The sequence below is a fragment of the Globicephala melas genome, chromosome 6 (assembly GCF_963455315.2).
Source record: "Globicephala melas chromosome 6, mGloMel1.2, whole genome shotgun sequence".
Lineage (NCBI taxonomy): Eukaryota > Metazoa > Chordata > Mammalia > Artiodactyla > Delphinidae > Globicephala > Globicephala melas.
In genome coordinates this window covers 31921946-31948234 of record NC_083319.1, presented here as the reverse complement: position 1 = coordinate 31948234, position 26289 = coordinate 31921946, and the positions used below count along the sequence as shown (strand labels likewise).

The 26289-nt window shown below is 40.3% G+C and overlaps 1 protein-coding gene across 2 annotated transcripts in view; it reads left to right on the top strand.

Annotated features, from left to right (window-relative positions):
• The window catches only part of MSANTD3 (Myb/SANT DNA binding domain containing 3), a 108474-nt gene that overhangs the window by 49209 nt on the left and 32976 nt on the right, over positions 1 to 26289 (top strand). Inside the window, exon 1 of one of the 2 annotated variants that reach the window (XM_030829854.2) lies at positions 18799 to 19166. The exons of the other annotated variant lie outside the window; for it this stretch is intronic. The gene's annotated coding sequence lies outside the window, so the exon portion shown is untranslated. Of the gene's footprint in view, positions 1 to 18798; positions 19167 to 26289 lie in introns of those variants that run through there. 2 annotated transcript variants of the gene reach the window in all.

Here is a 26289-nt window from a genome sequence, read left to right as displayed (position 1 = left end):
CTGTAAATGCTTTCTCTGTCTCCTAGAGATGTATGTAAATCTTTTTAAAAGCTAAATAAGCTTCTTGCCAGTTTTGCATCTCAGGAACCTCTTTCTTGGAGCCAACTTTTTGAAATGTGAACCTCAAAGAGCATGATTTCCTAGCTGCCTGTTCTAGCCCAGCTGCTTGGCTACAAGATGTGACTCCCCACTTGTTGAAAAGATTTGAGAAGTTTTATTTTCCCCTTTGATAAGGATAATTAACATGTGTATATAAAAAGACAAGAATTCTTTTTGATTTTGCAATCTATTTGGCCATTTACTGTGACAAGCATGGTTTAATGCTTATTCAATAATAAAACTTTTTTCTTTCTGAAGTACCTTTGTGAGATGTTTCCTGGATTGACAGTAAATTTAATTTTAATTATTTCCTCAACACTCATGTTCCATTGGCTAGTACCCAGTCACAGGGCCACAGCTACAGGAGGAATATAAATATAGCTAAACTGTATGCCCAGGTAAATAAGGGCCTGGGTTTTGCGGGGGAGGAAAACTTCTCTACCAATTTAGGTCTGACTGGTTACTGGTTGGGGTGGGACTTCAAATTAAATTAACTAACAATGGACAGATTAACAAAGAAAAGTTTATTTTGCCTCAAGAGTACTCAGCAGTGAGTAATTCCCTGAATGGTCAGAGATAAACGTTTACATACCAGCTTTAAAAAGGAGGCTGTTTTAGGGCTTCAGTGAGAAAGTATGTTTCCCACTAAAAGGAAGGTTCTACTGGATTTTTTGATATTAATGACAGCTGAATTTATGCTTCCTAATGCTAAGGGTCAGTCTTTTTCCAAGAAGGAAACTTTCTCAGAGGAGGGTCAATGGCAGCTGTATTTTCTAGAGGTTCTGCTTAAGTTCAGATAATATTTCTTTCTGTGGCCGCTGATTGTTCAGATGTTTCCAGTTTAAAATAATTTTCAGACCATTTTCATACTACTTTGGTGAGCTGTTAATTCCTCTAGTTTGATAAACAACTAGCTAACTTCTGCATCTGCTGAATATGAGATTCACGTGTTCCCCAACACAGAACACTCTCAACCCTTATCCAATGAAGAAATCCTAAAGTTGCATCCAGTCACGGCATTCAGGAACAGAGTAACTTGGGGCATAGTCCCTGTTGAAGATCTTGTCTTCTCTCGGCAACAGATAACCCAGCACAGGTGTTAGATTTGTATTTACTCTTAGGTAAGCAGAAGTAATGTACACCTCCTTTCAGGCCCGGCCCACAAAAATGTTCCACGAGTGATTCTCCATACCCTTTCTCCTTCTAACATCTTGATACAGAGGAGCTAGATGCCATATTTATATGGCTTTTCCGATTGTTTGTTGCTAATATATGGAACACATGATGGTTCAAATAGGTTAATATGCACATGGGCAAAATTTTACACACTCTTATACCCAGAGTAGAAACATTAATTTGAAAGGGGCCATCTGCTGTTCTTGGAGAGCCTCCCAGAAATGAGAGAGGCAACTGGGACTCCCCTGGCCACACAGACTCTGGAGGCAACTATTCTGGGGGCTTGTTCCACCATGAGGATACTGATGCCATTAAGAGCCATTTTGGAATCCTCCCTCTATCAGTGCCGGCCTGGCATAGCCCATTGGGCAGTTAGCACCAGTCCTGGGACACCCCAGGCCAAGCAGCTAACCAGGCAGGGATATAGCCTCACCTACCAGCAGACAAGCTGCCACTGAGGCCCCAGCCGCCCAGGGAAGAAGCCCCGCCCACCAGTGGGCCAACACCACTCCAGGAACCCCAGAACCCTGCAGCAAGAGACCCCAGGACCCGGTTCCACCCACCACTGGGGAAACACCAGTCCTGGGACTATCCCAACCCCTCAGCCAGCCATCTCAAGACCAGGCTCACCCACCAGCAGGCCAACGCCAGCCTCAGGACACCTTTGGCCCCTCAGTCAACTGCCTCAGTGTCTGGCCCCACCTACCAGCGGGCTGACACCAGTTTGGTGACACCTCAGAGTCCACAGCCAGCTGTGTCAGGAACCACCCCCACCTACCAGCAGGCCGACACCAGCCCCAGGACACCTGCGGGCCATGGCCTCACCCACCAACAGGCTGACACTAGCTCTGAAACACCCTACCTTGCAGCCAGCCATACTGGGATCTGGCTCTGCCCACCAGTGGACCAGCAATAGCCCGGGGACCAACCCCAGGGCATTGCAGCCGGCTGCCTTGTGACCCAACCCCACCCAACACCAGGCAAATATTTTATAAGTTTCAGGTGTATAACATAGTGGTGGGTGGGGTTGGTACTGACACATGGATCAATGGAATAGAATAGAGAGCCCAGAAATGAACCCACACTTACATGGTCAATTCATCTATGACAAAGGAGGCAAGAATATACAAGGGGGAAAAGATAGCCTCTTCAGTAAATGGTGTTGGGAAAACTAGACAGCTACATATAAAAGAAACAAACTGGACTACTTTCTCACACCATATACAAAAACAAACTGAAAATGGATTAAAAACCTAAATGTAAGACACCATAAAACTCCTAGAAGAAAACACAGGCAGTACATTCTTTGACATAAGTCATAGCAATATTGTTTTGGATCTATCTCCACAGGCAAGGGAAACAAAAGCAAAACAAACAAATGGAACTACATCAAACTAAAAAGCTTTTGCATAGCAGACAAAATGAGCAACAAAATGAAAAGGCTGCCTACTGAATAGGAGAAGATATTTGTAAATGATATATCTGATAAGGGGTTAATATCCAAAATATACAAAGAACTCATGCAACTCAACATCAAAAAAACAAAAAACTGGGCTTCTCTGGTGGCACAGTGGTTGAGAGTCCGCCTGCCAACGCAGGGGACACGGGTTCGTGCCCCGGTCCGGGAAGATCCCACATGCTGCGGAGCGGCTGGGCCGGTGAGCCATGGCCACTGAGCCTGCGCGTCCGGAGCCTGTGCTCCGCAACGGGAGAGGCCACAACAGTGAGAGGCCCATGTACTGCAAAAAAAAAAAAAAAAATCTATCAACCCAATTTAAAAAAACGTGCAGAGGATCTGAATAGACATTTTTCCAAAGAAGACACACAAATGGCCAACGGGCACATGAGAAATGCTCAATATCACTAATCATCAGGGAAATGCAAATCAAAACCATAATGAAATATCACCTCACCAGCATGGCTATTATCAAGAAGACCACAAATAACAAGTGTTGGCAAGGATGTGGAGAAAAGGGAACGATCGTGAACTGTGGATGGGAATGTAAATTGGTACAGCCACTATGGAAAACAGCATGGAGGTTCCTCAAAAAATTAATAATAAAACTACCATATGATCCAGGATTGCCAATCCTGGGTATTTATTCTAAGAAAGCAAAAACACTAATAGAAAAGATATATACTATGTTCCTTGCAGCGTTACTCACAATAGGCAAGATACAGAATCCAGCTAAGTACTCATTGGATAGATGAATGGACAAAAAAGATGTGAGATATACATATTTATTTATTTATATTTTTTCAAGGGAATTTTACTCAGCCATAAAAAAAGAATGAAATTTTGCAATTTGTGACATGGATGGAACTTGAGGTTATCATGCTAAGTGAAATAAGTAAAAGAGAGAAAGATAAATACTGTATGATTTCACTTATATGTTGAATCTAAAAGAGCAAAACAAATGAACAAAATAACAAAACAGAAACAGAGTCATAGATACAGAGAACAGACAGGTGGTTGCAAGAGGGGAAAGGTGAGGGGATGAGTGAAATAAGTGAGGGAAATTAAGAGGTACAAACTTCCAGTTACAAAATATATGAGTCACAGGTATGAAATGTACAATATGGGGATTATAGTCAATAATTATGTAATATCTTTGTATGATGACAGATGGTAACTAGACTTATTGCGGTGATCACTTTGAAATGTATAGACATATCAAATCACTATATTGTGCACCAGGAAATAACATGGTGTTGTAGGTCAATTATACTTCAAAAAGTAAACAAACAAATCCATAGAAAAGGAGATCGGATTTGTGGTTACCAGAGGCAAGGAGGGGGGAGGGGGAATTGGATAAAGGTGGTCAAAAGGTACAAACTTCCAGTTACAAGGTAAATAAATACCAGGGGAGTAATGTACAACATGGTTAATATAATTAACACTAAGGTGTGTTACACATGAAAGTTGTTAAAAGAGTAAATCCTTGTCAAATAGAGAAAGACGAATACTGTATGTTATCATTTATTTGTGGAATCTAAAAAATAAAACAAACAAATGAATATAACAAAAGAACAGACTCACAGATATAGAGAACAAACTAGTGGTTACCAACGAGGAGGAGGAAGGGGGAGGGGCAAATTAGGGGTAGGGTATTAAGAAGTATAAGCTACTATGTATAAAATAAATAAGCTACAAGAATATATTGTACAGCACAGGGAATATTGCCAATATTTTATAATAACTTTAAATGGAGTATAATCTATAAAAAATTTGAACCACTATGGTATACACCTGAAACAAATAAAATATTGTAAATCAACTATACCTCAATAAAAATTAAAAAACTTTTTAAAAAGAGTAAATCCTGGGGCTCCCCTGGTGGGGCAGTTGTTGAGAGTCCGCCTGCCGATGCAGGGGACACAGGTTTGTGCCCCGGTCCGGGAAGATCCCACATGCCGCGGAGCGGCTGGGCCCGTGAGCCATGGCTGCTCGGCCTGCGTGTCCGGAGCCTGTGCCCCACAATGGGAGAGGCCACAACAGTGAGAGGCCCACGTACCACAAAAAAAGAGAAAAAAACAGAGTAAATCCTAAGAGTCCTCATTACAAAGAAAAAACATTTTTTTCTTTTATTTTGTATCTGTATGATATGATGGATGTTCACTAAAATTATTGTGGTAATCATTAAAAACAACAAGCAAAGAAAACAAAAACTCAGGAAGAAATCTAAACAAAAGGGCAAGAACCTATATTTACAAAAACTATAAAAGTTGGCCAAAGGATGTAAATTTTTTTCCTTCTAACTAAATGGAGAGAAAGACATTCTACATGACCTTCTTTGGAAGACCCAAATATAGTGATGTTTCTTTTGCCCAAATTAAATCTATAAATTTCAAGGCAACTCTCCTTAAAATCCTGGTTGGATTTTTACAGAATAGAACTTGATAAGATGATTCTAAAGTTCCTTTGAGGGACTTCCCTGGTGGCACAATAGTTAAGAATCCACCTGCCAATGCAGGAGACACGGGTTCGACACCTGGTCTGGGAAGATCCCACATGCCGCAGACCAACTAAGCCCATGCGCCACAACTACTGAGCCTGTGTTCTAGGGCCCGCGTACCGCAACTACTGAGCCCATGTGCTGCAACTACTGAAGCCTGCATGCCTAGAGCCCATGCTCCACAACAAGAGAAGCCATTACAGTGAGAAGCCCGTGCGCTACAATGAAGAGTAGCCCCCGCTCGCCACAACTAGAGAAAGCCCACACACAGTAATGAAGACCAACGCAGCCAAAATAATAATAATAATTATTATTATAAAATAAAATAATGTTCCTTTGATTCACTGTAGCATTGTTCATTATAGCAAGGGGCTCGGAACTACTTAAATGTGCATTGGGAGGGAACAATAGGATGCTGAGTAGTTATTAAAAAGAATGAGGCAGAACTATAAATATTGACATTGAAAGCTTTCCAAGATCTATTGTTAAATGAAAAAAGCAAAGTACAGAACAGAGTGCATACTACGCTACAATATGGACCAAGAAGGAAGGGATATGTATAGGAATTGATACCTATTTATATGTATACACACACACACACACACACACATATACACACATATGCTTGTGTATATCTAGGATGTTTCTGGAATGATATAGAAGAATCTAGTAAAGATAGTTTCCTCTAAGAAGGGAATTTCTGGAAGTGAGGGTCAGAGATGGGAGGGGAAACTTACTTTTTACGTAGCCTTTTGTCATCATGTGCATGCTTTAATTAAAAAGAAAATAATCTTGGGTTTCCCTGGTGGCGCAGTGGTTGGGAGTCCGCCTGCCGATGCAGGGGACACGGGTTCATGCCCCGGTCCGGGAAGATCCCACATGGGCCCGTGAGCCATGGCCGCTGAGCCTGCACGTCCAGAGCCTGTGCTCCGCAACGGGAGAAGCCACAACAGTGAGAGGCCCGCGTACCGCAAAAAAAAAAAAAAGAAGGAAAAGAAAATAATCTTTATGAAACAAGTTCAGTTGGAAGTATATGCACAAGAATAGACAAAAATATTCTGACAAAGAAGACAATGTAGGGGATTTATTCAACTGAATTTCAAAATATACCATAAAGCTGTAATTATGGTAATTACAGCTTTATGGTATATTTGTAATTAAAACTCTGTGAGGGACTTCCCTGGTGGCGCAGTGGTTAAGAATCCGCCTGCCAATGCAGGGGACACGGGTTCGAGCCCTGTTCTGGGAAGATCCCACATGCTACGGAGCAACTAAGCCCGTGCACCACAACTACTGAGCCTGTGCTCTAGGGCCCGCGAGCCACAACTACTGAGCCCACATGCCACAACTACTGAAGCCCACGCGCCTAGAGACCCTGCTCCGCAACAAGAGAAGCCACCACAATGAGAAGACCGCGCACCGCAACGAAGAGTAGCCCCCCCTCGTCGCAACTAGAGAAAACCTGCGTGCAGCAACGAAGACCCAAAGCAGCCAAAAATAAAATAAATTAAAAAAAATAAAACTGTGATAACAGACCTAGAACAGAGAAATAGATCAATGAAACAAAGAGACCCATGTATACAGTGTTAGTCCAGATCCTCTGAAAACCAAAATATGAGCTGTCTACCATCTACTGTGGGAAATATCTGCGAGGAAAAATTAAGAGTGAGGGAAGAGGACCGGGAAGGCACAGTCAGACAACAATGCAGACCACCCCCATCCCCCCGCCCTGGGAAAGAGAGAAGGAAGGGAGGAAGGTCTTAGCCTGCAATGCAGTTCTAAGGAAGCTTCAGAGAGTGGAATTGTGGATTACCAGCGGCTGACGGGGGTGGGGAAAATAGGGAGAAGTTGATAAAAGAGTATAAACTTTCAGTTATAAGATGAATAAGGTCTGAGGATCTAATGTAGAAAATGGTATCTATAGTTGATTATACTGTACTGTATAACTGAAATTTGCTAAAAGAGTAGAACTTAAGTGTTCCAGTCAAAGAAAAAAGTAAATATGTAAGGTGATGAATGTGTTAACTCAATGGTGGGAATTCTTTCCATATATACATATATATAATACATATTTTTTATGAAACAAGTTCAGTTGGAGGTATATGCACAAGATATTTATTATATAAATTATTTTTATTTATTAATTAATATATAAATTAATTTATATAAAATTATTATTATTTATATAATAATCTTATTGTACACTTTAAACATATTACAATTTTGTCAATTACACTTCTATAAAGCTGAAGAAAAAGAAAAAGTTTTGACAGGCCGGCAGGGAGTCTTCCAGCCAAAGTGATTTGTCAGAGGCATCTTATCTCCCAGAAATAGACCTACCTTAGTAGATACTCAGTCACTAGGAGCAACCCATGGGAAGTGAGGCCTCAGAGCAAAAAAGATGATGGATTTCAGAGTGTAAGAGGTGGAAATGATTCCAGCTGTAAGAAGCTGGAAGAAGGACCTCGGTTCTTGTCTTTTTTGAAGAAAGAATTCAGGAGAGAGACTAAGATTGTGAAAAAAGCAAAAGTGTTTATTAGAAGCAAAATACTTGTAGAAGAAGAAAAGTATGTGTGGAAGAGCACACAGATGAGCTCAGAGTTGCCTGCAATAGGAGCAGCTTAAGTTGCTTATATAGGGGCAGTTTTCCAGGTCTTTTTCTGGCCAATTATCTCCACATTTGGTACTGGGCATCTCTCAGCCAAGATGGATTCCAATTGGCCTCTTCTCCCTCCTTCTGTCCTTCCCCTAGACCTAGGGCCTTCGCTGCACATGTGTTGGATTGGAAACCCACAAGAATGCACCCAGTCAGGGCCCAATGCCCCCACTGGTATCCCACCTGGAAGCATCAGCGTGAGACCAGCTGCAGCTGCTCAGTCTGGGGCCTATCTCCTACCTCAGAGCTGCTGATAATTACTCTCCTGCAGTAAGAGATCTGAGATCTCTACACTCACACACACACACAGATATATATACACACATATATGTATATATATGCATACTTGTATATATACACAAATATGTGTGTATATATACCAGAATTTAGTACATGATGAATGTGACATTTCAAGTCAATGAAGGAAAAGATGATTCAATACATAATGTTGGGATCATTGGCTATGGATTTGAAAATCAAAATTTTATTTATATCCCAACCTAACATCTAAATTTTTTTTAAAACACCTTAGAAAGAAAATATAAAACAATATTTTCTTGGCCATGTAATGTTTAAGAAAATCACTAAACCCTAAATCCATAATAAAAAGATTGATCATTAGATTTTATAAAAATTTCAAGCTTTGGTATAGTGAAAAGATATCATGACAGATTAAAAAAAAAGACAATTATCAGATTATACACACACACCCACACACACACACACACACACACAAAGTAACCAAAAAATAGTCTTGAAAAAGACAACTGAAATGATCATTAAGCTATGAAATATTGTCCTTCTTACTAGTAATTAGGAAAATGCCATTTAAAATAATGAGATCTCATTTTTAGTTATCCATGCAGGTGAAGTTTTTTGTTTTTCATTGATAATACCCAGTATTTATGGGAAGTGAAGAAAAAAAGCACTCAGATTCTTTGTTAAAGGAAGTGTAAATTGGTGCTGCTTTTTGGGAGGGAAATTGGACAGTGGTCATCAAAATTTTAAGTGCCTATATACCTTAACTCAATTCAAAATCTAGAAATCTGTCCAAGAAAAGTATTCGCACATATGCACAAAGATATATGAACAAGGATGTTTAGTGTGGGCAAAGCTTGTAGAAGCAAAACGCTGGAAACCACCTAAAAGTTGTCATTAGAAGAATATTAACGGAACATTAGAGGATGTAAGTGATTTTATATACAAGGTATTCCATGTAGAGTAAATGGTTGTACTTATTATGTACAATACATTACGTTTTATGGAATATTATGAATCCATTAAAAAGAAAAGAATACTGGGACTTCCCTGGTGGTCCAGCGGTTAAGACTCCATGCTGCCAATGCAGGGGGCCCAGGTTCGATCCCTCGTCAGGAAGCTAGATCCCGTGTGCTGCAACTAAGAGCCTGCATGCCGCAACCGAAAAAAAAAGATCCTGCACGCCGCAGCTAAGACCTGGCACAGCCAAATAAATAAATATATATATATATATTTTTTTAAAAGAAATGAATACTATAGCTTTACATATACTAATATGTAAAGCTCTCCAAGGTATACTATTAAGTAAAAAATTGATGTGTGGAACAATGTTATAATGACTCCTTTTCTGTTGACTTTTAATTTATTTATTTTATTTTTATTTATTTTTGGCTGCATTGGAACTTTGTTGCTGAGCATGGGCTTTCTCTAGTTGTGGCGAGTGGGGGCTACTCTTCGTTGTGGTGCGCGGGCTTCCCATTGCGGTGGCTTCTCTCGTTGCGGAGCACGGGCTCTAGGCGTGCGGGGTTTGGTAGTTGTGGCACGCGGGCTCCAGAGCGCAGGCTCAGTAGTCGTGGCTCATGTGCTTAGTTGCTCCGCGGCACGTGGGATCTTCCCGGACCAGGGATTGAACCCGTGTCCCCTGCATTGGCAGGAGGATTCTTAACCACTGCGCCACCAGGGAAGCTCCCTACCCAAGTTTTTACTCCGTTGTACTCATTGCAGTGCACTGTTAATGCTTATCCCTTCTACACCTACAGACAGGGACAGGGAATGCAGGCTTCTTGCTTCCTGGGGGCTTGCATATGGTAGACACTAATGCATCTTTCTTTTTTTTTTTTTTTTTTTTTTGCAGTATGCGGGGCTCTCACTGTTGTGGCCTCTCCTGTTGTGGAGCACAGGCTCCGGACGCACAGGCTCAGCGGCCATGTCTCACGGGCCTAGCCGCTCCGCAGCATGTGGGATCTTCCCGGACCGGGGCACGAACCCGTGTCCCCTGCATCGGCAGGCGGACTCTCAACCACTGCGCCACCAGGGAAGCCCATAATGCATATTTCTTGAATGATTAAATAAAAAGAAATATTTTGAACTGAAGCTTTATGTCATTCCTGCCACATGGAAGCTTGTCCCCACCATTCCTCAAACCCGAAGTCACCCTGTAATTTCAGCCAGTCTCTGCCCACTTTCCAGCACTCCCCCGTGTTCCCCAGAGAGCTCCCTCTAGCACTAGTGGGTATGGAAACCTTTTACTTTAGATTGTGGTGATGGTTGCTCAGCAGTATAAAATGACTAAAGTTTATCGAACCGTACACTTACAATGGATGGATTGCATGGTCTGTAAATTGTATCTCAATAAAGCTCTTAGAAGTTAAAAAGAAGATCTGGGGGCCAATCTATAGTGTCTACCACAGGCTTTTTTCCATTAATGGAATTATATTTTATGTATTTTTTGTAAATTGTTCTTTTCATATAATAGGTACCAGAAGAGATCTTGCTGAATAACACACATATTTCATCAATTTTAAACATACAATTTTTCACATGTTAATGTGAACGCCTCTTACAACTGACTCTACACGGGTGTCAAAACCTTTGAATGGGTGTCAGTGGCTTGGTAGAAAATCCGAGAAAGTATAATAGAGGAACACTTTTTTTTTTTTTTTGCGGTACACGGGCCTCTCACTGTTGTGGCCTCTCCCTTTGCAGAGCACAGGCTCCGGACGCGCAGGCTCAGCGGCCATGGCTCACGGGCCCAGCCGCTCCGCGGCACGGGGGATCCTCCCGGACCGGGGCACGAACCCGTGACCCTGCATCGGCAGGCGGACCCTCAAGTACTGCGCCACCAGGGAAGCCCTAGAGGAACACTCTTTAAAGAAATGCTGATCAAAACTACAATGAGCTATTACCTCACATTGGTCAGAATGGCCAATGTCAAAAAGTCTACATTTAATAAATGCTGGAGAGGGTGTGGAGAAAAGGGAACTCTTCTACACTATTCGTGGGAATGTAAATTGGTGCAGCCACTGTGGAAAACAGTCTGGAAGTTTCTTAAAAAGCTAAAAAATAGGGTTACCATATGATCCAGCAATCCCGCTCCTGGGCATATATCTGGAAACGTCGAAAACTCTAATTTGAAAAGATACATGCATCCCAATGTTCATAGTAGCACTATTTACAATAGACAAGATATAGAAGCAAACTAAGTGTCCATAAACAGATGAATGGATAAAGAAGATGTGGGATATATATACACACAAAGGAATACTACTCAGCCATAAAAAATGAAATATTGCCATTTACAGCAACATGGATGGACATAGAGATGATCATACTAAGTGAAGTAAGTCAGACTGAGAAAGATAAATATCATATGATATCACTTATATGTGGAATCTAAAAAAAATGATACTAATGAACTTATTAACGAAACAGAAATAGACTCACACACTTAGAAAACAAACCTGTGATTACCAAAGGGGAAAGGAGGGAAGGGTAAATTAGGAGTTTGGGATTAACTGATACACACTACTATGTGTAAAATAGATAACCAACAAGGACCTACTGTATAGAACAAGGAACTATATTCAATATCCTATGATAAACCATAATGGAAAAGAATATGAAAAAGAATATGTATATATATATATGTATAACTCAATCATGTTGCTGTACAGCAGAAATTAACACAGTATTGTAAGTCAACTATACTTCAATAAAATAAATTTTTTAAAAAGGTGGTCTTACAATTTTTTTTTTAGAAGGACAATACCATTTATAACAGCTCCAAGAAAATAAATACTTAGCTATAAATCTAACAAAACTTATATAGGATCTGTATGCTGAAACTACAAAATGTGATAAAAGAAACCAAGATGTAAATAAATGGAGAGATGTCATATTCACGGATTAGTAGACTCACTATCATAAACATGTGAATTCTCCCCTGGGTCTTACAATTGATGTTATAGTAGATTTAATGTAATACATTATTACTTAGTATGGTTACTTTATAGCTTTTTAAACACCACTTATCAACATGAATGTTCCAGTTACTCCCTCATATGTGCCTTTTGGTGCACAAGTGTAAGTATTACTCTAGAATAGATACATAGGAGTGGAACTTCTAGATTGAAAGGATTGCATAGTTAAAATTCTAACTCTTAGGTACTGGTCTCCAAAAAGGTTATATCAATATAAACGTGCACTAACAATGTACTGAGGTATCCATTTTGTCACACGATGGGTGTTTTTGATTAATACATTTTTGCTAATCGTCCTGAAAAATGGTATCTCATTGTTTTAATTTGTTTGTCCTTTAACTTTGCTTATGATCTCATGCAGAAGACAATTTTTACATAGTTAATTGTCAGTCTTTTGCATTTGCATAAAGTATTAATCAAGATTATAAACAAATTTCTTATATTTGCTTTTAGTACTTGTATAAATCCTTATTGTTAAGCTCTATAATCCACACAGAATTCATTTTTGTCTTAGTGTATGGTAAGAATTTTATTTCTATTCTAAATGGATAGATAGCTGTTTCAATACCATTTATGGACTTGTAAAGCCTTTCCCCCCGGTGCTTAATATTTCTATTTATGCTTGAACTCTATTTTGTTCCTTTGTTAAAATTGTCCATTTCTTCACAGAAATGTACATTTTAAATTACATATCTTTAACATCTTGTAGAGCAAACTCCACCAATCTGTTCTTTGCAAAAGTCTTTGGACTATTCTTGAGCAAGTCTCCTTTCAGCCAAACATTAGAATCAGCTAGTCAAATTGCATGTAAAATGCTGTTGGAAATTCAACTGGTGTATATTGATCCCTCCTCTCCTGTCTCTCTACACTCCCTCTGTGTGATTTTATCCATTCCCAAGGCTTTACATACTATCTGAAGATTATGATTACATGTACAGAATTCTAGGAAAGGCAAGTTTAATAGGGGCATAAATGTGAAAATAAGCCTATAACGTTTCTAGGAGAAAACATAGGGAAATGCCTCTTCGTGACCCTGGGGTAGGCAAATAAATATTTCTTACAATGCAATTAACTAACTGGACAAGAAATCATTGATGACTTGGACTTCATAAAAATTAAAAATTTCTTCATGCTAAATGGTGCTTTAAAGAAGTGAGACAGCAAGCTACAGACTAGAAGAATATGTTCACAAGAAATACATCAAAGGACAGGTTAGTAGAATACATAAAGAACTTTCACAAATCAGTTATAAAAATGCAACACAGTTTTTTAAATGGGCAAGAGATTTGAATAGAGACTTTCCAAAATAAGATATCTGAATGACTACTGAACTTATAAAAACATGCGCAACAAGTTGAGATCATAATGAGATACCACCCCATACACACCAAAATGGCTAAAATTTGAGTGGTAATTCTAAGTACTTGTGAGGACGTGGGGTAGTGGAAGAGAGCCTAAAATATAACAACCACTTTGAAAAATTGCTTGGTAGTTTCCTACAATGTGAAATGTGCAGCATAATAGAGAAATTCCTATGAGAAAGCATTTCCTCTGCTAGGCATATCCCTGAAAGAAATGCGTGCAAAAAAGGACTTGTACAGGAATGTTCATAACAGTTTTATTCATAATAGCCCAAACTGGAAACAACCCAACTGTCTATCAAAAATTGTGGTATACTCATACAGCAGAATACTACACAGCAATATAAAGGAATGAAAAATGGATATACATAACAGTATAAACTATATGATTCCGTTTACGGGAAATTCAAGAACAGACAAAACCAAGCTATGAAATCAGAAGAGTGGTTGTGTTGTGCCGTGGCAGGGGGCCAGGGGAGGGAGGTTTCAGGGCATGGAAAGACAGGAAGGCTCATGAGTGAATTTTCTGAGGTAAAGTACTATTGACTGAAAGAAAATTGTACAACGTAAGAGTTGTGAGCTACGTTTCATTTAGGTTCTTACTGAAAACGTTAGCCTGGGAGACAGTCTTTCAGTAGCTCTGAAAAACTGCTCTGAAGAGATAGCTGGCAGGCCAGTTTATATATGATTTTTGGCTGGGGAATGCATGCAGTCTAGTATACATCTTGGTAACAGATTACTGCTAGTCACCCAGAACAGATATATATCGAGTTAATGATTTTGGTGCTTTTCTATGTATGGGAAGATGCAAGAAGCCTCGTTCACTAAAATTCTTTCTGAGATACATCTAACTATCTAAGGGCCTGTTTGTCCAGAGCATAGAGCGTCCCGTTATCATTTTAATTTCCTCTGTCTGAAGCAGAGTGCACTGTCAGACTGCAGCAAGTTAATCTTTGCAGAACTGGGTGATAAGCAACGCTGTCTTTCTTTGTTTATAGGACATTTCTTTATCTTGATCTAGACAATAGTTGCACAAGTATATATGCTTGTCAAAATTCATTAAACTTTACACTTAAACCTGTTCATTTTTTCATATATAAAGTATGCTTCACCAAAGCACTGTTAGGATAAAGAGTTGGAGAAAGGTGACAATGGATGTTTGTGTGATTTCTAAAGGGGAGTACAAGACATGTTAATGGGCTCTAAAAGTTGATAGCATTCATTCTTTTTTAAATTTAATTTTACTCTGAAACTTTTTGATTTCCTTTTACTGTGTTCTAGCACTAGGACTCATTTCACCCGATTAGTTCCACTTCCAGAACAAAAATAGAACTCAGACAAGGAGAGAGAAGAAAAAAATTGTACATGATGTACTATGATAAAGATAGAAATAGACTTAATTACTTAACACAAAGCCTGTAATAGAATTAACTAAGTCGTGAGTAGTGACAAATACAGGAAAAGAAGTATTTCTCCAGAGGGAAGGAAGGATGTCTTGGAGGAAGTCTTTAGAGAGAGGGTGAGCTGAGAGCACTAATTAGCTGTATATGACCTCAGGGAAGTCACTTAATCTCTCTGGGGATGATTCCATTTTATACATTTTCTTATATGCTAAATGAATTGTTAATATTTCTCAGTCACTCAGAAAAGGCTAATTTCTATTCTCTGTATTTAGTTTCATAAGGTAGAGAAATACGTAAAACATGATTTGTAATAAGTTATAATTGACATATTGAATACATACTCTGTGCCAAGTAATAGGCACGTATCCTAGGCAATATACTTTCTGTCTTATTTAACTTTCATTTTAATTAATTAGTAATTTTATAATTTGTATTGGATCAAGTAAGATGTTTTAAAATAACATATATATTTCATCATCATAATAATGTAGCATTATTACAGACAATGGGAAAAAATAGAAAATCATAAAGAAAAAATCCTGTCACTCTGAAAGCAACTATTACCATTTTGGAACATATCTGTTGAATCTTTTATATACACACATTTGTTTTAGTTTGTTTTCTTTGGTTTTATAAAAGTGAGATCAAATTCAGTATATGCTTTGCATCATGTTTCTATTTTTTAAAAACATGATTTTTCAATAACCAATAGCATTCCATTTTGTAACTATAATAGATTAGATAATCCCTTACTGTTGACCAGAGGAAAAGTTTTGACACCAATAATGTAAATTTTAGTTACTTGAAAAATCCCCAGGGGCAATGTCTCTAACAGGATCCCTGGGGGAAACAGATGGCACACTTTGAGAGAGTAATTTGAGGAGTGCTTAACACAAGGTCTGTTTACAGAAGAGTGGGCAGGGATTAAAGAAGCCACAAGTAATGATGTAGTATGTGACCACACTGCTGATGGTACCCATTGGCCTGAAGTGGCAAGAGGAGGGAGGAGGGGCAGTTAAGGGAACCTAGAAACCAAGAAAGCTCAGAGGAAACCCCTGCCTGACAGAAGCTTATTAAGTACATGGTCAAGGGAGCAGCCAGTCTGCAGGGACCCCGAAGGAAGAGGCAAGGGGATAAAAGCAAAGACACCCCCCTGGCTCTGAGCTCCTGCCTATGGGCCCCACTCAGACTGTCAGAAGCCATAGGGCCAGGGAGACTTTGGTGTGGCCCACACAGGTTGGCCCCCTTGGGTATAACGCAAGGTAAAGAAAAGTGAAGAGTGCATCTGGAAGAGCAAATGGAATTCCAAACACATGCACTTTCTTGATTTAATCATGCTTACTTGCCAGAATTTATCCGTGTAATGACCTGGTCTGGGAATCAGAGAAATTTTCTCTTGAGAAGTGATGTTGAATCTGAGATCTAAAGGATGTGCAGGTGTTTAGAATGTGATGAGTTCAAAGAAGACACTCAAATGGCTAATAGGTATCTGGAAAGGTGCTCAACATCACTAATCATCAGGGAAATGAAAATCAAAACCACAATGAGATATCACCTCACACATGTTAGGATGGCTATAATCAAAAAGACAAGAGATAACAAATGTTGGTGTGGATGTGGACGTAATATAAGCTGTTGGTGGGAATGTAAATTGGTATAGCCATTATGGAAAACAGTATGGAATTTCCTCAAAAAGTTAAAAATAAAAGTACCATATGATCCAGCAATCCCACTCCTTTGGTATATATCTGAAGGAAACAAAATCGGTATCTCAGAAAGATATATGTATACCCATCTTCATTGCAGCGTCATTCACAAGAGCCAAGATATGGAAACAACCTAAGTGTCATTGATGGATGAATGGGTAAAGAAAATGTGGTCTATGTAGACGATGAAATAATATTCAGGTATGAAACAGAAGAAAATTTTGTCATTTGTGACAACATGGATGAAGCTGGAGGTCATTATGCTAAATGAAATAAGCCAGAGAAAGACAAATACTGTATGGTATCATTTATAGGTAGAATCTTAAAAAAAAAAGCCAATTTCATAGAAACAGAGAAGAGAATGGTGGTTGCTAGGGGTTGGGGTGAGGGGGAAATGAGGAGATATAGATCAAAGAGCACAAACTTTTGGTTATAAGAAGATTAAGTTCTGAGAATGTTCACTATAGTTAATAATATGGTATTATATACTCGAAAATTGCTTAGAGAGTACGCCTTAAGCATTCTTACCAGAAAAAAAAGTTAATTGTGTGAGGTGATGGATGTGTTAATTATCTTGATCTTGGTAATCATTCTAATCATTTGATACAATGTATCAAATCATCTCATTGTACACTGTAAGTATATACAAATATATTTGTCAATTGTTCCTTGATAATACTGGGAAAAATTTTTAACTAAAAAATAATGTTATAAGTAAGGAAAACACTGTAAGCAGAGGGAATAGCATGTGCAAAGTCCCTGAGGTGAAAGCATATTCAAGGAACTAAAAGAAGGCCAGTGGGTGTAACAGAAAGACAAAGGAGAGAACAGAGTCAAAGAGAGTAAAGATTTCGACAGGGTCACATTGTAGGTCGCACTAAGGATTTTGGTTTTTATCCTTAAAACAAAGGTAAGCCAGTGCTCAGAATCCAATGACAGACTAGATTTTGTGTCTCAAGCAAATCACTCTACTCTGGGGAGAATGGATTAGCAGGAAGGGAAAAATGCAAGGGAGGTGGGTATACCAGTAATTCATATGAAAGCTTGAATTAAGGTAGTGGGTGGACATGGTGAGACAAAGAAAAGTTTGAGAAATTTTAGGGTGATGAAACTGACAAGACATATATATGGGATATAACAGTGTAGAGGTGATGGCAGTGACAAGGAATGTACTAGATTACTTGTAAGACTGAATGGAAGAAAGGCATTTTTGGAACTGGGAAATTACAAAATGATTAATAATAATTAATCACATGTTAATTATTAGAGGAAGGTGGAAGGCATAGAAAGGAAAACCTGGGAGGGAGGGATCTTTATTTTATTCCACTGTCCGCTCCGCCCCGCCCCCCCATACACTTTTTCTTTCTTTAAACATTGTGAGCTTCCTGAGGGAGGGCCCACACTTTCCCAAGTATTATGAACACTGGGTCTATCATTACCTAGTTCCTTTGAACCACAGTGATAATCCTAAAGATCGTCTGCCTTCTACAGACCCATCCCTAGCTACTTGCTCCTCTTTTGAGCGCCCCCTTTCCTCATCTTACATTATGGTGGAGTGTTCTAACCCCGCTACAGTGTAAGCAGGGCTGACGGAACCTTGACATAAGGGCGTGTGGTGTAAGTACAAGTGTCTGGGAGAACAGACAAGCATGGAATGACAAGCCTAGAGACAACCTGGGGGCCATTTCCCAGGTAGGTGCAGACCTGAACCCTGATCTGGGCCGGCTTTTCCTCCTACAGTATTAGGAATTCTCCTGTGTGGATGTTGGAGTGTGGGGGTGAGGTTCAAGGAACCCCGCTCTCTCACTTTCTCTAGTATCTATCAAGTGGGGGAGCCCCGGGGGGACAGTAGCCAAGTGGGTACCCGCACTCAGCAGCCACTAACACATATTTCTGGAATAAATGGATGGGTAGATGAAATACTTGTGCAATGGAAACTTCTTGTGGCTCCTCCCTGCCAAGAAGTATAATCCGTATAAACCCCGCCATCATTCGCAAATCCAAGGCTCGCGTCACTCTGCCCATTCCACGGAGGCCCCACCCACCTCCGGGCGCGGCCCCGCTCGGCGCGCTCCCTCGGCTCGGCTCGGCTCGGCTCGGCTCCGTAGCACTCGGGGACAGGCGGGGCCTTAGTCAAGTTCCGGGCCACAGTGCGCTTGCGCAGAAGGTGGTACGGGCTAGTGGGGGGGCGGAGCCTGCGGAGCTCAGGCGGCGGTGATAAGGGAAACAAGGAAAGGATCGGAATGGCAGTCAACTCTGGCTAAGTGGGGCAGCTTAGTGAGTGTTTGAAGTGTACGCAAAGAGAACATTTTGGGGACTGACCTGAGTTTACACTTTTACTGATTTTGCCTTTTTTTCAATTAAGCTTGGTGGTCAAGAGCTGGTGCTTTGCAGGTCGCGGTCTGTTCTGACACCGCGTGCCTCTGTGTGGCTTTGGGCAAGTTACCTGCCCGAGCTTCAGGGTCTATCTCTGTGAAATGGAGCTCACGGGACTTTTGTGAAGATGACATTAGACAGTGTGTGTAAAGTGCTTAGCACAGTGCCTTGCACAAAGGAAATGCCCAGTAACTGGTAAGTGCCGTTACTATCATGAACGTTAATAGCATAAGAATTATCATAACGTGTTTTTTTTTGTGTGTGCCAGGATCTTTTGTATGCAACTATTATGCTGGTAGTCTTTGGGAAATATCAGAGAACATGAGCAGTAACAGGAAATTAAAGACTGGAAAATGTGCTGATTTTAGAAATGAGAAAAAAGTAGATCTTGAAAAATGGACTCTGGTAATCTTGACTTTTACTGAGCACCAATCAAACCCAGGATGGATCATATCAAAGGTAGTTTATGAGGGGAATTCCCTGGCGGTCCAGTGCTTAGGGCGCCGCGCTTTCACTGCAGAGGACGCAGGTTCGATTCCTGGTTGGGGAAATAAGATCCCCACAAGACATGCGGCCAAAAACAAGCAAAAAAAGGTAGTTTGAGAGGCTTTAGAAAAGGAACTAGTTTTGGGGTTTTTTTTTTTTTTGCGGTACGCGGACCTCTCACTGCCGTGGCCTCTCCCGCTGCGGAGCACAGGCTCCGGACGTGCAGGCTCAGCGGCCACGGCTCACGGGCCCAGCTGCTCCGTGGCATGTGGGATCTTCCCGGACCGGGGCACGAACCCGTGTCCCCTGCATCGGCAGGCGGACTCCCAACCACCGTGCCACCAGGGAAGCCCTAGAAAAGGAACTAGTATGCACTATGAAGCAGTCTAAACTCTCTAAGAACAAATAAAGCAAGCCAGCTTAACCTTTTTGAATGGATAGTAAACTGATAGCTCAGTGGAAAAACTTTTTGTCTTTTCTGGACCTAAGTCATTTGAACGAAGGTCTCAGCCTGAGATGCTACCGCATTGTAAGCGTCTTTCTTGTCAGCGAGTCTCTTTCCATTTCTGACATAAATCTTACAAAAATAATTCTTTTAGCTACATAGGTAATATGTGAATACCTTTACGTTGTAAAAAATTAAAAAACTAAAAATGAAGGGAAATTCCCCCAACATCTCCTCCCAATTCTATTCCCAACTCCACTCATCAGTTTACTGTGCATTTTGTTCAGATACTTCAAAATCTAGCCCTACCCTGACTTGTAGCAGTTAGGACCTTATTCTGCCAACTGAATACCCAACAAAAGGAAGCAGTTTATTAGTCTCATTCGAAAGGAAGCCCAGGGGTAGGAGTGCAGAGCCAGCAGGCTCTTTCTGTCTTGGTTTCACCATCCACAGGTTTGTCCTCATGGTCACAAGGTGATTGCTGCTTCTCTAAAGGTGAGTCCACATATTAGCAGGAAAGGACAAAAGCCATCTTGTGAAGTTTTATATTTTAATTCAAGAAAGGAAGCCTACTGGGCTTCCCTGGTGGTGCAGTGGTTGAGAGTCCGCCTGCCGATGCAGGGGACACGGGTTCGTGCCCCGGTCCGGGAAGATCCCACATGCCGCGGAGCGGCTAGGCCTGTGAGCCATGGCCGCTGAGTCTGCGTGTCCGGAGCCTGTGCTCCGCAACGGGAGAGGCCACAACAGTGAGAGGCCCGCTTACCGCAAAAAAAAAAAAAAAAAAAAAAAGAAAGGAAGCCTACCAGAACGTCGTCTGCCTACAAGTCACTGGCCATACTGTATCACATGACCCCTCTATCAACAAGGGAGTCTAGAGAAGTAATTTACTTTTCAAGTATCTAAACTATAGAATGGCACAGTAAAAGCAAGTTGTAAATATCTTTTGGGTAACCGAATTTTCAGTGTCTGCCACAGAAATATAGAGTTTCCATAAATGAACTCACACTATATATGTTTTGCAACTTGCTAGTTTTCCTTGGCGATATGAATGAATTAGAACTTTCCACGGTGGTCTGTGTGAAACTTCCTTGGTTGCTTTAGCTGCTGCACAATACCCTCGTTTCATTATTCTAAGGCTCACTTTTTCATTCACATGTTATTATCTCTAAAATTAGTATGCATCTTACAATTGCTGTCAGCTAGGCAGCAGTAGTGATGTAGCTGTCATCACCTGCTGCAGATGCTTCAAAACTTGCAGAATGGATGTTAGCAGCCTGGAATATTGATGATCCTGAGTCTAAACATGATTCAGATGGTTCAGACTCTGAGAAGAAGATTTATATATACTTTAATCAATTTATTTGATTAATACTTTCATTTTAATGTATGCATGAGGATGATATGGAGTTAAAAATCCATGTCTTAAGTTTCACGTGGCCTTCTGAATAAGTATAAAATAAAAATTATAAATGATAAGAAAGCTTTATTTGTTTATTTTTAAAAATTTATTTTATTTATTTATTTTTGGCTGCATTGGGGCTTCGTTGCTGTGCGCGGGCTTTCTCTAGTTGCAGCGAACGGGAGCTACTCTTCGTCGCAGCGTGCGGGCTTCTCATTATGGTGGCTACTCTGCTGTGGAGCACGGGCTCTAGGCGTGCGGTCTTCAGTAGTTGTGGCATTTGGGCTCAGTAGTTGTGTCTCGCGGGCTCTAGAGCGCAGGCTCAGTAGTTGTGGCACACGGGCTTAGTTGCTATGCGGGCTGTGGGATCTTCGAGGACCAAGGCTTGAACCTGTGTCCCCTGCATTGGCAGGTGGATTCTTAACCACTGTGCCACCAGGGAAGTCCCTGTGTCATAGTTTTATTAGGAGCATTTTTCTTTTTCAATGATACATAAAATAATGATGTCTATAATTATGACATCCTGAAGTCAATGAAATATGATGTACTACACTATGACTATTCCGTAGTTTAATCATTTTCTTATCAATAGGTGTTAAGTTTTCACTTTTTTTTTCCAATAATGCTTCAGTAAACCGCTTTTCATGCCTTTTTTTCCATATGTGCAAATAGTATTTCTCAAGATTCCTAGAATTTCATATTTAAAAATTCTAATAGCTACTGTCCTCCCCCCAAATCCATAACTCCAGTCTAATACTGGGAAAAACTGAGGAGCATCCTATAAGATACCTGACTGATACTCCTCAAAATTGTCAAGGTTGGGACTTCCCTGGTGACGCAGTGGTTGAGAATCCGCCTGCCAATGCAGGGGACACAGGTTCGATCCCTGGTCCGGGAAGATCCCACATGCCACGGAGCAGCTAAGCCTGTGCACCACAACCACTGAGCCTGTGCACTAGAGCCCGTGAGCCACAGCTACTGAGCCTGCGTGCCACAACTACTGAAGCCCATGCACCTAGAGCCTGTGCTCCACAACAAGAGAAGACACCGCAATGAGAAGCCAGCGCACCACAACGAAGAGTAGCCCCTGCTTGCTGCAACTAGAGAAAGCCCATGTTCAACAATGAAGACCCAACACAGCCAAATAAATTTATTAAAAAAACATTTGTCAAGGTCACAGTGAACTAAAGATAGTACAGCGTTGCTATATACCTCCACACTCTGTTTCTCGTATTGTTAACATCTCACTTAAGTATGGAAACTTTGTCACAATTAATGAACCAACACTGATACATTATTATTAACTAAAGCTTATACTGTATTCAGATTTCTTTAGTTTTTGCCTAATGTCCTTTTTCTATTGCAGGGTCCCATCCACAATAGCACATTATTATATTTAGTCGTCATGTCCCCTTATGATCCTCTTGGCTGTAAAGGTTTCCAGACTTTCCTTGTTTTTGATGTCCTTGTCATTTTAAGGAGTACTAGTTAGGTATTCTGTCCCCCAGTTGGGATTTACCTGGTGTTTTTCTCATCATTAGACTGGAGTTTTGGGTTTGGGGGAGGAAAACCACAGAGGTAAAGTGCCCTTCTTATCACCTCATTTCAAACCTATCAACATGACTTATCACTATTGATATTAATCTTGATCAGCTGGCTGAGGTAGTGTTTGTTTGGTTTATTCACTATAAAGTTACTCTTCCTTTTCTCCCTTTACATACTGTACTTATTGGAAGAGTCACTATGCACAGCCCACACTTAAGGAATGGGGAGTTATGCTGGAATTCTTTGGCGTGGCAGATTTATCTATTCTCCCTTATTTACTTATTTATTCAATCATATATGTATGGACTTATGATATTTATTTTATACTTTGGGTTCTAATTCAATACTACTTTATTTATATTATTGCTCAAATTGTTACAACTATGGCCAATGGTGATTTTTCAATTGGCTCCTGTGTCTCTTTGACACATCCCCATAACTGTGTGTGAATGTGTATGTGTGTGTGTGTGTGTGTGAGTGTGTATGTATGTAGTTTAGCTCTTCTTTATCTTCTGGCACTACAAAATTTTCCAGACTCATCTTGTATATTTCCTACCCTATTAATAGAACCAACCATTTCTCCAAGGAACCCTGGTTCCTTTTATTGGAGAATGGTATTAGAATCTAAGATCTGGGCATTCTGAGTGTAGAATTCTCTAGTTAAATGTATCAATCGTGCCTTGTATAGCTTTGCTTTTTGTATCTTATATAGGAAAGTATTATCGTTTTTGACGAAACGAACAAGATCTGTATATTATTATTTTTTAAAATTTATTTTTGGCTGTGTTGGATCTTCATTGCTGCATGCGGACTTTCTCTAGTTGCAGTGAGCGGGGGCTACTCTTCATTGCGGTGCATGGGCTTCTTATTTCGGTGGCTTCTCTTGTTGCCAAGCATGGGCTCTTAGCACGGGGGCTCTAGAGCACAGGCTCAGTAGTTGTGGCGCATGGGCTTAGTTGCTCCGCGGCATGTGGGATCTTCCAGGACCAGGGCTTGAACCCGTGTCCCCTGCATTGGCAGGCGGATTCTTAACCACTGCGCCACCAGGGAAGCCCTCTATATATTATTTTAATACTTGTACAATTTTCTTTTACATGTAGCTTTAAAATTCATCTGGAATTTTAAAAATATGATGTAGAGTAGAAATGTTATTTCTTTGTAAATGGATAGCTAAGTATCTCAACCCCATTTGTGGACTAATCAATCCTTTCCATATAGTTTATACATATGATATTCCCACATGTCCAAGAATATGTTTGAGCTTTATTTTAGTCATTGGATTTAGTTATCTATTCCTGTATAGCAACATGCAGGTTTAATTTATATGAGTTTATAGAATATTTTGTTATCTGGTAAGACAAGTCCCATCTCTGATCAAAAAAGTAAAATAAAACTTTCTTCACTATTCTTGAACATTTTCTCTTGCAGATGAATTTTAGAATCAACTTGTCAAATTCCATGAAAATGCTTTGGGGATTTTAATTGGTATGCACTGGACCCTCCTTTCTTATCTGGCTACAGAAGTGGTTCTCAAACCACTGGCTGTAAGAATTAACTCTAAGAACTAAGAAGAAATGCGAGAGCATAGAGCCTGTAGAGAGAAACAGGACTTTTTTAACACCAGGATTTTGACTCTGCTATTTTTGACTCAAGGACATTTTGAACACAAGTTTAAGAACATAAGAATATCAGTCGGAATTATACAATCATTCACAAATTTTTGTTGAGAATATATATTCTGGAGTCAATTCTATTACACTCATTTAATTCCTTGGCCAGTGAGCACAGTTAAATGATTTCCAAATTTTTACATTTCTATTTTACTGAAATTATAATTAATAGAATTAATAGGATCAATTCTTTTCTATGAAAATTTTCTATTTTAAATTTAATTGATTAGCTTTTCTGCCATTTTGAGTACTAGTTTGTGAACAGTGTTTCTAGCAAGTCCTGTTTTCCCAAGTCAAGGTTAGCAGATCTGACATTTGCCACATGCAGTTTTAGCCTTTGTCAATTTTATTTTGTATTAATTATTTCTGCCAGAAATATTTATTATGAATTGGACAAAATACTGACATCTTATACTTAATTACTGATTAATTTATGAGAATGTTGTAAGCAAATCCTTTCAGATACTCCAGAAGAATAATATTTCCTTGTCATCTTTCATTGACTTATTGCTTTTTTAGCTTTGCCCATACTAATACTAACTACTCATACTTAGAGTAGAGTTAAGAGCAAGCTAACTCTTTGTTGGATCAAAATGTCCTTGGTGAGAATATGCCCAGGACTAAAATGTTGACCAGGTCTAAAACTGTGGAGTCAAAATGGCTGCGTAAAATAAAACAAAAGAAAAATAAGCAAACAAACACATCATACACTGCTTTGTCAGTCCTATGAAGTACCATAGTTTATTGAATTATTCCCTATTGATGGACTTTTGGGTTGCTTCCAGTGATTTTTCCCTTCTCTCCCTTCCCCTCCTCCTCTTTTTTTTTTTTTTTTTTTTTTTTTGCATTTTTGGCTGCACCGCGGGGCATGTGGGATCACAGTTCCCCGAGCCCCAGCCCCCTGCAGTGGAAGCACAGTCTTAACCACTGGACCACTGGGGAAGTCCCCTCCCTCCCTCCCTTCCTCCCCTCCTTCCCTCCCTTCCTCCCCTCCCTCCCTCCCTTCCTTCCCTCCCTCCTTTCTTTCTTTCTTTCCCTCCCCCTCTCCCTATCCCTCTCCCTCTTCCTCTCCATCTCTCTTCCTTCATCTCCTCCCTATACCTTACTTTATTTTCCATTATCAAAGCTGCAATGAACATGCCTCTTTGTAATCACAGGCAAATGTTTTTCTAGGAGAGGACCTAGAAGTGGAATTGTTGAGTTAGAAATTTGATAGTGAAAAAAAGAGAGTAGTAGCAACTAATATTGAAGCTACAATTAGGGATCTAAACCAAACTCTTCATTTTTCAGACACTAAACCTCTTCCCCAAGATTTCACAGCCTATTAGTAGCAAGGTAGGTCTAGAAATGTAGAACAGGGACTTCCCTCGTGGTCCAGTGGTAAAGAATACGCCTTACAATGCAGGGGACACGGGTTTGATCCCTGGTCAGGGAATTAAGATCCCACATGCTACGGGGCAACTAAGCCCGTGCACCACAACTACTGAGCCCATGTGCCTCAACTAGAGAGACTGCATGCCGCAAACTACAGAGCCCACGTGCTCTGGAACCCACATGCTGCAACTACAGAGCTCACACACCCTGGAGCTTGCGCGCCACAACTAGAGAAGAGAAAACCCGCCTCCCACAACTAGAGAGAAGCCTGCACGCTGCCAGGCGCCCACATGGCACAACTAAGACCCAACACAGCCAAAAAATAAATAAATAATAAATAAATCTTAAAAAAAAAAAGAAATGTAGAACAGTTTCAAGCAGCTCTATGAAAAGTAACAC